This window comes from Hyperoodon ampullatus, assembly GCF_949752795.1.
Source record: "Hyperoodon ampullatus genome assembly, chromosome: 3".
Taxonomy (NCBI): Eukaryota; Metazoa; Chordata; class Mammalia; order Artiodactyla; family Ziphiidae; genus Hyperoodon; species Hyperoodon ampullatus.
Window position 1 is genome coordinate 159,756,754 of NC_136916.1, and position 15,014 is coordinate 159,771,767.

Sequence of the window (15,014 nt, forward strand, 5' to 3'; positions counted from 1 at the left end):
CACAGTGGTTGAGAGTCTGCCTGCCGATGCAGGGGACGCGGGTTCATGCCCCGGTCCGGGAGGATTCCACATGCCGCGGAGCAGCTGGGCCCGTGAGCCATGGCTGCTGAGCCTGCACATCCAGAGACTATGCTCCATAACGGGAGAGGCCACAACAGTGAGAGGCCCGCGTACCACAAAAAAATAAATAAATAAATAAATAAAAATGTAAATGTGCATTCCATCAACATCAGGCATGAGTGAAGTTGCAGCCTGCCCTCCGTCTCCTAATGCTGATGATCCTTCAGCTCTACCATCTCCCACCTCCTCTCCCTCCTCAGTCAGTAACTCTTCTTGCCTGTTCACTCAATACCAGCCCTGGTATGCCAGCTGTTGTACTGTACTATTGTACTTTTTAAGGTACTGTACTGTAAGATTAAAATGTTTTCTTTATTATTTGTTTGGTTTTTGTGTATTATTTGTGTGAAAGGTATCATAAATCTATTACAGTACAGTACTATATAACCGATTGTGTTAGTTAGGTACCTAGGCTAACTTTGTTGGACTTAAAAATAAATTGGATTTACAAACACATTCTCAGAATAAAACTCGTTCATATGCAAGGGACTTACTGTAATTAGTTGTCCTTCACCATCACAGGACATTTTAGGGATTTACTCTCTAAAGAGGGTGGTTAACTTGAGAGATTCTCAACTCAAGGACCCAGATAAAGGGGAGGAATACATATTCATAAAAGGAGATAATGTTAAAGTCTACAAACAAAAAATGATATCTCTAAGTTTCTTCTTACTTAGCTCCAAGGACATGGCAGCAAGATTTACACTGAAAGAGACTGAAAAATTCTTCTGAGTAAACCAATAACTTCAAGACAAAGAGCCTTCAGATACTGGCAACTGGAGGTCCAAGAAGAGTCCAGCCAGATCATCTTCACTGATCCAGTACTTGTGCCTTCGTAAGATACTTTAATTGCATCACTTTTAAATGTGACAGAATCAAATGATTACCAAATACTTGAGGAAGATCTCAAATGTTAAATACTAAGAGTGAAGCAGAAATTATGTCAAAAGCAATACAAGATCTATACAGACATAAGAAAAATGACACATTCATTAAACAGTGTTGGATTGCTATGGAAAATCCAAACAATCAATGAGGAAAAACAAGTCCTTGCAAAATAAAAATAAGACAGCAGATATAAAAAATAAAATAGAAAAGTGGGAATAATAGTACAGTTTAATAAAAGTTATGGAAGAACAGAAAGAAAAATATGATAATAAGAAAAGATATGATAAACTGTCTTCTCAGTCCAGAGACTTAGCATCTGAAATATGGTTGTATCTGAACAAATTAAAAGAAAAGGAGATAATCATTAAACAATAGAAGCAAACTTCCCACAACTGAAGTTCACGATGCTCCAAACTGAGAGGACCAATAAACAGAGTGACCCACTGTCGTGGTTTACCTGAAACTGGGGGGTTCTCAGAATGTGGGACTTTCAGTTTTAAAATCATGACAGTCCCAGGCATATTGGGAAGCATTGGTCACCTTACTCACCAAATGTCAGTGTAATGGATAAAAAGACCCATCCCAAGTCATATACCATCATGAAACTTTTGGGACAAAATGATGATCTTACATAAAATCAGAAAGAGGAAAAGCCTCAAATACAAAAGAGACAGAATCAAAAAAGTATCAAACTGCTCAATAGCCCACTGGAATTTAGAAGATAATGGTGCAAAGCTACCAAAATTCTGAGGAGAAATATTTGCAAACCCAGAATTCTATAGCTAGAGACACTGTCATCATGCATGGTCTCAAAAATTTTCCCTCATTTACACAGTTTTTCCAGAAATCTACTCCACTAAGATAAAGGAGTAAGCTAAGAAAGTAAAAGTCATGGTATCTGCAAAACTAGGGATCTCACATGCAGAAAAAGGAAAAAGAATTTCCAAGGTGATGGCAAAGAAGTCTACCCAGATGACATCCTTTCAGCAACCATAATAGAGAATGAAGATCTCCAGAAAGGAGAGCACTAAGACAAAAGTGCTTAAAATTAATGAGAGAAAATTTTACTTATGACAGTACATTTAGGATGAGTCTAGAGAGAACAATTGCAAATAAAAAGGTTAACAAAAAAATTTTTAAAAAAGAAAACATACACTGTATGAATTACTTATGAATATTTACCCAGCCATAATCATATATGCAGGGTGTAGTGTTTCAACTAAAAATTACGGTGTAACTGTATCAAGTGAAAAGGAAAGAAGTAATTCGTGTGTGTAGGTATATGGAGGCAATATAAAAACTTATGGGAGTATCAGCTTTCTTAATAGGAATTCGGTAGATTTTTCTTAAACTGAAAAAGTCAGGCAAAAATTATTTTAAACATATTATTTAGAAATTAGAATACTAATACTAGGGGAAAGGAAGTTTGGAAGAGTTGAAAGCCATTGTTTCTAGAAAAATGGGAACTGGGTATGGGGAAAAGTAGTTTAGGATCTATTTTACATAAACTTTGTAAAATTATTTGGCATGTGTTACTTTGGTAACAATGATAATAATGCAGAACAATCTGTGGAAGAGAAAGATAATCAAGAGTGGTGGTGGGTATGCCTGCTGAGAAGCTGAGTAAGATGAGGACAAAGAATTGTTCATCGAATGTGGCACCAAAGATGTTGTTGGAGATCTTAACAAGACAGTAGTAACTGGAGAGGTGCAGCCTGAAGCCAGAGGGTACTGGGTTGATGAACAATTGTAAAATTAGGACAAGAAAGGAAAGGTCACAAAGACTAGAACCAAAGAGTCATTCTAGATCCAATGTGTCTTAACAATGAATACCTATAAATCTCTTCTGTTAATTCTGGTTCAGTCAGATTTGAAAGAAACAGGTGGCATATTTAAAAGGGTTCATTGAAAGGAATTTTTTGAAGGGGCGCTTTATAAGAATGTAGAGAGGTTAAGAAAAACTTGCATGAGATGGTGACACATCCTGGATTTATAAAGTGAAGTAAGCCATTGCCACTCTTAGTCCAAAAGGGACAAAGGAAAGGAGTGGTTACTGAAGTCCAGCAAGACCTGTGACTATCGTAGTGTGCTTCCCATCTGGTGTCATGGTCTTTTATAGCACCTGCCACACAGCAGCTTTGCAGAGAAGAATCTGAGGGAATACAGTCCCCAATATCTCCATCTTTGTCCAATCTCCTACCACACCTGCCATGATGAAGCCCAATCAGAAGCCAAAAAGCAAAGCATAGTGGGTGGTGCAAGCCATAGATAATGGATGTGTCCTTGGGAACAAAGTAGGTCAATAGAGTTTGAAAAGTGTATTTGGAAAGGCAAACAGCAACTATCCAGTACAATACCATGAATTTAAATGAGCTATTGTCACCATCAATTTTTTTTTTGTCTTTTAAGTCTTCTCATTGCTAGTTGACTTTATCATGTACTCTTTTATAACTATTATGTAATTATAACTTTGGCTTACTAATTTTTGACTCACTAATGATTCCCAGTGAATTCTTTGGCCTACATTTCTTCATGATTATTTTGCTTCATGTCCTGCCACAAACTGCCTGGTCTTTACTGTTTCCCACTTCAATTTCCTAAGTAGAAAAATCTCTTTGAACCAGGTGTTTTCTGTTTAGATAAAGCTATATCTGGCTTCTTAAGTCGCTCCTTCAAAAAGGACTCAAGGGTAAGAAGACTGCCTCAGAAAGGACGAGATGTTTCAGAATTAGCATGTATAAGACTATAAATTTACTTTTGTAAGGAACTTTCGCATGCATTGACTATTGTATATGAATGAAACATATGAAAACATATGTTAGATGACTTGTCTAAAGTCACTTAGCAAAATTCTAGGAGAACCAGAAGAGATAGGAAACCAGGTTCTATTTGGTAAAATTTACAGTGTTACAGGCTAGAGGAGTACATTTGAAAAGAATATTATGTTTAGATATGAAGATAGGGTTATACACAGAGATGATAAGGTGATAAAATATTTACCCAGGAATTATGATCTTTGGTGGGAAAAGGGAGGGAAGAAGAGAGGAGAGAAAGTGGTAGAAACTTACAAGGTGAAGGAATTAAGGAATTTAACATTTGCAATGGAACATAGTAAAATAATTTTTTAAAAAGATAATTCTCTCATTCTTCTTTCCTTCTAAATCTTTGAGAAATTTAGGCCAATCTTGGACAAAAACTTGAGGATACAGTGTAAAGTTGAAGCTGTAAGATACAGTATGTCCCTAGGACTGACGTCCCTCAGCTCGTGCACAGCCTTATCAATACAAAGACCAGTTGGTGCAGATAGAATCGGTGAGGAAAGGGGGTGGTTTAGGAGGGAAATGGGAAACAGCAAAAGAGGAAGAACCAGGACTGTTCAATTCATGTGCTGGGAGAAGATAGGCCAGGTCAAGAGTTAAAGGATTAGAACTTGGAGCCCTATGTGGCTCATGAAAAAGGTACTGTGAAGTGAGACTGGGAGTTAAGATATGAGAAGGACTGAGGGAGAAGGGGCAGAAAAGACAGTGAGGGAAAAGAAATAACACACAGGGCAGTGTGGGATTGAAAAACCTCAGGTAATGTGTGCTTTAAAAAAAATCTAGAAGTCTCTATGTATATTCTGTACACAGAGCTGGGTCTTATGTCTGGACTTAAAAGATAGAAACTAACCTCAGCAAATGCAAGTTGTTGCACTAGATCTCTTGATTAATCCGTGCTCACTGTGACTGATGCAGAAGTCAAAGAGTGATTCTGTCTCAAGTGTTTCACCAGAGATGAAACTGAGATAGGGTAGATGGAATAAAAGGTATTCTTATCTAGTTGGCATTGTGTAATGATTTCACCTTGTTTTTAATCCATTCTTTTCTGATACAAGGAATATTCTTTCTCCTTCTTTTTCTTGTTTTTTCTTGTTCTTCTCTTACTTTCTCTTCCTCCTCCATCTCCTTCTGAGCTGTCTCATCTGTTGTAAGGCTGTAAATAGCATACTGTGAAGTAATCCCTCATCTTGAGTCATTGTCTGGTCATAGAAAATGCCTAGTCAGTCCTCTCCCTCCCACCCCAGTCATTTCATGTAATAAAACCATTCACTATTTGAAATGAGGCATTTGTGAACTGAAGGTCAATGATTGGGAAAAAAGCTATCAAGGAAATAAACATATTTCCAGGCCAGTGGTTAGACTCCAGGTAGGCTGGGAATGCAGAAGAATATCTATCATCTGGGTTTAGAAAATATTATTACTGCGGGACTTATGTGGTCTGATCACAAATATATTTAGTCTAGAAGGAGTGGAGATGAAAAAGCAAAAGATAAAAATTTCTGTATAATTACACCTTGGAGTCCATTATTTCCCTCATGTCCCACCTGAATCCCTTCATATGTTTTAGAAGCTGAATCTTAACTGAGAAATACTGAATTGTGTCAGTGATGGGCACAACTTTCTTTTTCTTTTAGCCAAATAACCTTCGTTGGTCAGGTTTAGTACAGTAACATATTCTAGTCATTTTTACATGCAAATATAGTGAAAAGCCAAAAGACCTCCAGAATAATCCAAATGAGTAGCCCTAACTTGTCATTTAGGCCAAGACAGATCAGTTAATTTGACCTCAGTTTCCTCATCAATTGAAAAGGAGCTATGAGATCCCTTTATATTCTTAGATTTTATTAGTTTCATTTAAACACCGGGTATTTCTGAGGTTGGTTTTCATTGTTTGGTTTTATTTGGTTTGGTTTTCATTGATAAAGGTAGAGAAAATTATGAAGATTATGAAAATATATGCATTTGTATTCTCCAAAATACTCAGATTCCTGGTGGGCCCTCAAAAAAAAAATGTACTCAAATAGTCTACATTTAGTTGTTCACTGATATTTGACCTAACACTTGCCTATTAAGGCAAGAAACCCCATGTTTCAGGATAGTGTTTTCTGGTGCTTTACTTTTTTTTCCATGTAGAGTTATGTGTTTCAATTTTTAACTTGCAGATTTAACTGATATTTCAAAAATCAAAGAAAAAATAAAAGCAGGCTGTATAGTGAGGTGGACACTGATTTTTAAAACATGACAACCAATGAAATGATGAAGCTATTTGGCCATCCCTTGAGGCCTCTGCCATCAGCTGGTTTACAAGTTGGTCTCAAATTCTAAAGATGTAAAAAATGATTTCTTTTTTTCCCTATGAAGGGGAAAGTTTGCTGCCAGTGGTATTTCTCAGAGTACATCCATCTTATGTTTCTGAGAAGCAATTTTTTTTTGGTTTTATTCTCTCCTCTGGGATCCAGTTCCATGAGAGGAAAAGCAGACCTGATGGGAATGAACAGCAGGCTTTTTATGGGCTGTAACTGATGAAAGAATGAAATGCATTAACAAATTGAGAACAGGAAAATTGAGCCCAGGATCCCATTAGAAATCTCTTCTCCTTTCTAGATATTTTTAAAGATTTCCAAAATGCTTTTGGTTGGTCCTCTCACTGCTTTCCATCTGTTCTGATTTTCTTAATACCTTCCCATTTCCCATGAAATAATGAGTTTTCCCATAAAACCAAGCAGATAATGTATTTTCAGATCGATTAGAAAGAATGAAAGGGAATGACTTCTTAATTAGGTAATCATCCATCACCTTACACGACCAAGGATTTACCATTAACTACTTCCAATAACAGGATAAGGTGAAAAGTGGAACACAATGCAGTATCACTGGGTTTCCCTGAAGCATGACTCTTTGTCCTGAAGAAACATCTATGGCCTTCAATATGCTCTGGAATAATCAGCTGTTGTACTTTTGGGGAGAGCAGGATTATGGATACTACTATGGAACTTGATAGTTTACAAAATATTTTGCATGCTTTATTGTATTCAATCCTCATGTTGACCCCAGAAAATAGCTGGTATCCATCCATTTTGCAGATAAAGAAATTATGGCAAGAAGATTTAGGAGAACTCTCCAAGGCTATACTACCAGAGAGCATGCAAACTCAACAAAGTTCTCTCCATCACAGAGGAAGAGGATGTTATGACTCTCAGACTCTGGGGAGGAGAAAAGTCAACTTGTCCCTTGGAGTTCAAAAGCATGTACCTAGGCAACCTGTACTTGTCCTCTTTCAGAAGGGGCTACTCAGAGGATGTATTTTATTAATTGGCATTTCAATCTTATCTCTGCTTTGTTTCCAGGGGTGGCTCTGATTCCTAGGAGTCTCATTGCTGGAAGTTCAGCTAGGAGAGTTAACACTATTTGGATGCACTTGTTTTGTGAATACTTTCCAGTTTAAATTGGGAATAAGTATTGTCTAGCCTATACTTTCAATGTTCATGGGAGGTTGGATGTACGGAGATCTGTGCCACATTCTGAGTGTGAAGCTTAAATAAATAAGAACATTGTGGAGAAAGGACTGAGTCTCATTAGAGCTCAACTTTAAAACCACAATTATGTCGACTATATATATGGGACTTAACTTTTCTAGTTTCAAATTCTTCACTTAGAACAATATGGCAATACAAGCCCTGTGGTATATCAGTTCCTGTCTTAAAACTCAGCTTACTTTGTACCTTTGAGAGGAGCAAAATTTGTCACCCCAAAATGTGTCTCTATGGCATGAGGGTTTATTTAGGCTGATTATTTTTAAGGTCCAAAATAGGAAAAACCTTTGACCTTTCCCCTAACTGCCTAAAATAATTTAAATAAAGGTCTGGTTCCCAGAATAGAACTATCACAGAGATATCTGCAAAGAATGTCGGATCAGTGTCTTGGGGAAACTCAGGCAAGGGCTAGATATGAGTCCTCTTTATATCCCGTTGTCTATACATGGCCCAGCAAACATTTGTTTACTAACCATTTGCTTTTCTATCTTCGTGTGAATTGCCTTCCTTCCCTTTGAAATCCCAAACCACTACCCCCAACATCCTCTTTTATTTATGAAGATGGTATTTAAAGTGAGAGCTTTGGCCATTTTGGTGAGTTATGCAGTTTTCCTGGGTCTCTCCCACGTATACATGTTATCAAATTTTTGTTTGATTTTTCTCCTGTTAATCTGTCTCAAGTCAATTTAATTCTTAGACCAGCCAGAAAAACCTAGAAGGGTAGAGGAAAATTTCTTCTTCCTCAGGACTTGTTTTCATAAAACCCTTTCTAAGTACCCTCTAATCACTCAGTGGTGACTACTCCCTCTGTGGTATCACCAATATTCCACTCATATATGTATCATACACTTGTAAGAGTTAATATTTATCACCATAGATAGCATGATTGCCATCCTCTCTACAGCAACTGAGATTCAGAAAAGTTGAGCGATTCGCCCAATGTCATATAGCTCATGTATGTGAGGGTCAAGACTTAAACTCAACACTGACTGATTCCAAAGTCACTCCTCTTAACTATGTTCAAGTCTAGACTAAGATTTCCTACATATATTTCAAAGTAGTATTTATTAGTTTAAAATTTTAACTTGCAGCTTGCTATTAGTTACAATTTTTAAAAAAATATGTCAATGAAAAAACTATCGAAAAATTGTAGAAAAATTATATAGTAAATCTGAAAGTACCTAACAAAAGCACTTAATAAATATATCTGATGAAGTAGATCTGAAAATATTTACCAAAAGCATGATACAAAAGGAGAGTACTGCTACTTTATTGAGCAGCCATGGAGGGCTGTGATATCATAGGAAAGACCTGGCTTTACTCTTTCTTTTGGTGTAGCCACATTGCAGTGGGGACAGAGTCTGGAAATGCTACCTAATTTTATCTGCATGGGCAGTTAATCGTTGATTCAGGAATCAATCACATGTGACTAATTACTCACATGAACTGTATCATTTAACCTCAGGCAGCTCACTTAATCTCTTTACACTTCATTTGCCTCATCTTCGAAAAGAGAAAGTAAACTAGATCCTTTCAAAGGCAGTGGTTCTCAAACACTAGTGCACATTAGAATAATCCCACAAGTTTTGAAAAATATCCTAGTGTCTAGGCAATACTCCATAAAAAATAAATGTGAATTTCTGGGTGTGAAATCCAGGTATCAATACTTTTTAAATCTCCCCAGGAAATTTCAATATGCAGCCAAATTTGAGAACCAGTGTTCCAAAGTCAAACCTAAGGAGCTTAGGTGTGTAGTGTAAGTCCTGACGGTTGGTTTTCTTTCTTTTTATTCCTTTTTTTGTAATACAAATGTCTGACTTAAGCTTTAATTTCAAACCATTTAAAAAAGGCATCCACTTAAAGGTGGCTATCTCACATAAATGCATAGCCAGCCACAGGACTGAACCTCCCTACCCCCCAGCCTCCCTCCTAGGCTCCTCTAGTTTAGAGATCTTGGCTGATTTTCATAACTGACCATTTGGGCCATTTGTTTTTTCTCTTCCCTTGCTTTATATGCCTGCTCTTATGTTTTAAATTCACCACTAAAGAGTGAGTTCTCAAAACCCTACGTTCCCACCCTTGACCCCAATAAAAACTAAACCCCAGAAGCTCTCTCTTGCTTTCTCCCTCCCTTTCTCTTTCTCTTTCTCTCTCTCTCTCAATTTCTGTCTCACACCCCACTGCCACCAACCTCATTGTGTGGCAGTAGGTGTGCCATGTGCTTTCCAGGACTGTGAATAATAAACCCTTTTTTTCCCAAAAGTCCTTTGATGGTTATTGCTGAGGGTGTCCTGTTATCATAACAAGAACCACAAGAGTCAGTCCATCCCAAAACTCATTATCAGTAGGCTGAGACCAGCACAAAACAAGGTGTTCAGTTGGCCTTCCATATCTATGGATTTTGTATCTGCAGATTCAACCAACTGTGGTTTGAAACTATTAAAAAAGAAAAATTTCAGAAAGTTCCAAGGAGCAAAAATTGAATTTTCTATGCCCAGGTAAATATTTACATAGCATTTACATTGAATTTACAACTATGTACCTAACATTTACATTGCATTAGATATTATAAGTAATATACAGATGATTTAAAGTATACAGGAGGATGTGCATAGGTTACATGCAAATATTATGTCATTTTATATAATGGACTTGAGCATCTGCAGATTTTGGCCTGGTGGAGGAGGGTCCTGGAATCAATCCTCCGTGGATGCCAAGGAATGACTGTATATGTATCAGTTCAAACTGAGGTAGTTAACAGAATACCATAGAGTATTACCCAAATTGTCGTAGTGATTTTGGCGATGAAAGATGCACCAAATATATGATGGAATAAGAATGAACATGCATGGAAGTCTCTCCATCCCTATATTTTTACTGATAGTTATAAGAAAGTTAGCATGCTAGGTTGCTGAACACTGTGGGATTACATTCAGTGTGACTCATGGAAAGAGGGTGGAACTGGATTTGGATTTTAATTCTGCTACTTACTGGTTTTGTTATCTTAGGCAAGCCACTTAAACTCAAAAAAAGCTCAAAAAGCAAAAAATAAGGAAGAAATTAGAGTGCTTGTATTTCATAAGTGCCATCTATGGTAAACTTATGTGCCATGGAAAACCTTTGTAGAGGACCCACACTCAGGGAAGGCTTCAAGGTGGAAGAAATGGCAGAGCTAAATCCTGAAGGGTAAGTGGTATTTATTAACTCAGGGGAGACATGGAGAAAGGATGACCTTGACAAAGGGCCTGACAGGTGTTCCCACTTAGAAGCTACCAAGAACATGACATGTTTATGAGGGAATAGATTTTAGAGTGTGCTGAGTGAGAGAGAGCAGTGTCAAGCAGAAATAAATGAAGTTGGGGGTGAGAGAGAGTCACGGCATTCACCAGCTTTGAATTGATTATAAGGCTAATCAGGAATCTCTGAAAACTTCCAAGCCAAAGAATGGCCTGATAAGGTATACATTTCAGGAAGATTCCTCTGACTGCAGTGTAGGAAATGGAGCAAAGATAGGGAAGACAAACAGAAGGGCAAGCTGCAGAAGGGTTCCAGGTAAAGGACAATGGTCATCTCGAGTAATGAAGTAGAGGTGGATTTATGAAATATTTAGATTAGCATCAACAGGTCTCAGTGATGAATTGGCAGAAGGGCCTGACAGAGAGAAAGAAGTCAAAACAGAGAAATTAGGTGAATGGCAGTAATAATAAGAATGCAGGAGGAGGAAGGCATCTGAAGGTAAATATGACTTATATTTTGTAGATGTTAAATCTTTGAGTTATCCAAGTAGACATGTTTAGAGCTCAGCTGACCTGATTTGGAAGTCATTAACACATTTGTGAAGTTTGAACCCATAGAACGATGAGCAATATACTAGGAAGGTTAGAATGAGAAGAGAACCAGAGAGGACCTCCAGAGGAGGAAAGAAAAGTAAAGAACATAAAACCATAAAGAAGAACAACTACAAGTCAGGAGAAGTCACTTAAAGGATCATCAGGGATATACTTCTGTTTCCTTAATTACAAAAAATGGAGTTAAAACCATAGATCTCCAAGAGTTGTTGAAGAATAAATGAATAAGGTGAGTGTGCCTGCCTCCAGCTGGAACTCTAAAGGAGCTAAATGTTCTTATACTTATCATCATAGATCTTTCATTTAATCCCTTGCCCTGCTCTCCCTCAGCTCTTGTAAAATATAGGATAGACAATAAAAATGAAGTTCAGATTTTGTATTTAGCAACCTGCCCCTGTGGCTTCAAATACTATGGCACTGACAGCCTAAGCTAAGGTTAAAAAGTCAACCCAGATCCTGTTAGTCATTAATGGCTTGAATCTGCCTAGGGAGCTGGTCATTAGGAAGATCATGATTTAACTTGCACAATGGAACCAATTAAATCTGGACACCATCCACAGATTCATATCCCCAGTCTCTTCTCTGCCTTCCAGTGCAGTTTATTTCTTGTTCCTAGAATACTAATCATGTATTTTTCAGTTCTGCCTTCTCTTGTGGCTGGTGATCATTTGGCCCCTATGAAGCAGATAATATTTTCAAAGTACCAGGTTCATTTCTTGGCCTTATCTAAGAGTATCCTGAAACACTTAGGACAGTTTCATTAAAAAAAATGGTGATAGACTAAAATATTAGTTGCCATATTCAAATTCTGCAACTCTTATACCTTGATTTCCAATACACTTGTATAAACATCATTTATCTTGCTCAGGGGCACAAAGTCTGATAATTCAGCAAGGCATGTCAAATACTAGAAACTAAGATTTCACAGTTTGTCCATCATTGAGATGCTTTGAGAGGTAAAAAGAGCAAGATCCACTAAGTTCATGAGAAGAATTCAGGTTTTTGCTGACATAGCAGTCATGTAAATTTCTCATATTAAGAGTTCAGATATGTTTTTGTGATCCACAGTTTAGCAAAGGACCCTTGCTCCATTATTTATATGTACTTTGTCTCTTCTCTTCTCTTCTCTTCTCTTCTCCCTGGATATCATATATCATCTATAGCTACTATCATATATCTTGTTCATTTTTATCTACATTTCTCTGAATAGTTTCCTGCACACTGAGTTTACTTTTCTTACTTCTCTGCAATCCACAGCTTACCATCTGGTCCTTGTCTTTGCACTGAAACTCTTCTCATTGAGATCATCATGGCATCTGAATTCTCAATCCCAGGAGCTCAAGTCATTATCTTCCTGGACCTGTGTTGTGCATTAGCCTGTGTTCACCGTTTCCTCTGTGCTGTAAATCCTCTTAGATCTCATAATACCGCTCTGATCCCTGCTTATTTCTGAGTATCCCTTCCTCTCCCGATTTAGACAAACATCCCACTCCATTCTGTTAACAGCCCAGTACTTTCCTCCTGCTCTGGAATTCTAATCCTCCTACATCATAATTAACAATGATATGTAAAATCTCAAATTTAAATACCAAGTTAAGACATCTGCCATGGATTTAGACTCCTATCATGCTACCTGTAAGACATATGTACTTTGTATGAACACAGCAACACATATTCACATCCTCAAATATGGCTTTTTTTAAAAAAATGTGGTAAATTTGTTGTTTTATTGAATGCTCCTCATTCCACCTCACCAGTCAGGCTGTGTTATTCAACTTTTGATGGTCTCTTTTACCTTTGCTCTTAATATCAAGAAATGTCTCAAAAATTAGTAAACAAAATATTTTAAACAGAACTTTGCCCCTTCCTCCTCTGTGACTCACTAGTTTCCTTCATACACCAAAGTTGCTTGATGTTGAATCTCTGCAGATCTTTAAAATCATTATTTTATCACTCTTTCATGGGACTGTGAGTTCCTTTTGTGGCTGTGGCTCATCAATGACTCTTTGAATTTTTTCGTTTCTTGAGATGGTGACATTGTAACCCCATTAGCAGACCGGGCATTCCTAGGGATAATGCAGTGTGGAATGGAAGAATGAAAGCATTAGAAATGGCCAAAGATGAATTTCAATCTGGCTATGCTACTATCAGCATCTTGACATTCAATAAATTGCTTAGGAAAAATTGAAGATGTTGTAAAGGACATGAGATATATTTGTAAAATGTTTAGCAGTGTGCTTAGATGGATAACTGGTAATTACTGAGATTCTTCTGTTTGTTTGTTTTTGTTATTACATTTTAGGTCCATGGCCTGGTTAGTAAAACTAGATTTTTACTGATTTTCTATACAGTTATATAGTCCTTGTTTAAAAATTGTGTGTGTGTGTGTGTGTGTGTGTTTGTATATGCGTGGGTGGGGAGAGGTTGGGAGTATCATGGTAAGACCATGGTCTCTATCTGTGCAACAAATAAAAGTTAATGCCGAGATTGGGACTAAACATGGCCTGCTTCATTGCTAGTTCTAACAAAGAGCAGATACCTGCATTGAAACAGCCTGGTCATCGTGTTTCCACATCACCGAATACCCTGGATAACAGGGTAAGTTGAGGGACATGTGAATTCATGCCTGTTAATATATTTGTGGAGATGCAAACTTTGAATCTAATTATTTGCATCTTGCCTGTCTTTGGCTTTAAACTGGGGGTGAATGTTAAAAAGTGTTTCTTTCTCTCTGTCAGTTTCTGTGATGATGCGCCAACATGAAACAAACTGTGAATGGCCCATTATCAGCAAAGAGAGCAGGACTGTAAATATAAAAGTTATGTGTCTTCAAGACTTAGGCTTACTTTTAGGCAGAATATAAAATATTTAGGTTATCAATTTTAACAGTGATAACTCACAGGCTGTTTTCTGGGTGACACTTGAAGAAGGAGAGTGATTTGGGAGCCATGCTGCTCTATAAGCTCTCTGCTCATGATAGCACATGACAATCAAAATAAAATGCCTTGTCAAACCCAACAAATCCCCAGAACACAGCAGCAACACTGAAACTGGGCTTCCCTGATTCACTGCAGAGAAGAATGTAGCCCTTATGACAACCTTATTATTCCATTAGCTCAGCTTTTATTCTTAAGGTCTATTACAATTTTTGTTTTATTACTGAGCACTAAAATATAGAAATAAGTTGAATATGTGGAAATTAAATGTCTCCCTAAACATGTTCTACTCTGAAGTAAGCAGTTTGTAGTTAAACCCTTTCATCAGGACATGAGCAAAAGCATCCCCAGCCATTTGGCATAACTTTTCTGTCTTCCTCCTTTCCTGTCTTCTGTCTTCTCTGACATAGCTCTCTCAACTACTGAAGTTGTGAATTCATTTTTCATCTTCTGCTCTGTTCTTTGTTCACTTCAGTTAATAACTTACTTGCTATACTTGGTTAGTCTTTTGTGTGAAAGATAACATGTAGAGTGGTATTTTGCAGTGTTTTACACTGGTATGACATTTATAGACAACCCTACCTGAAAGAACTAAAACAATTGCACAGGTTATTTTTTTTTTTTTGGTTTTGTTTATTTTGTTTTGTTTTAAGGCAAAGGATTTGGCTTTGAACTGACCTAACTTTAAACCTCAACTCTACCAGTCAGTCAAAGCCAGGCAACTAGTAAGTTACATAATCTTTATAAACCTGAATTCTCTGAACTGTCATGTGGAAAAAATTATATGTATTTTCAAGGCCATTTTAATAATTAAATGAGATAATCATTATAAAGTGCTTAGCACAGAAACTTGGTGAAATATGTTCTAAGTAA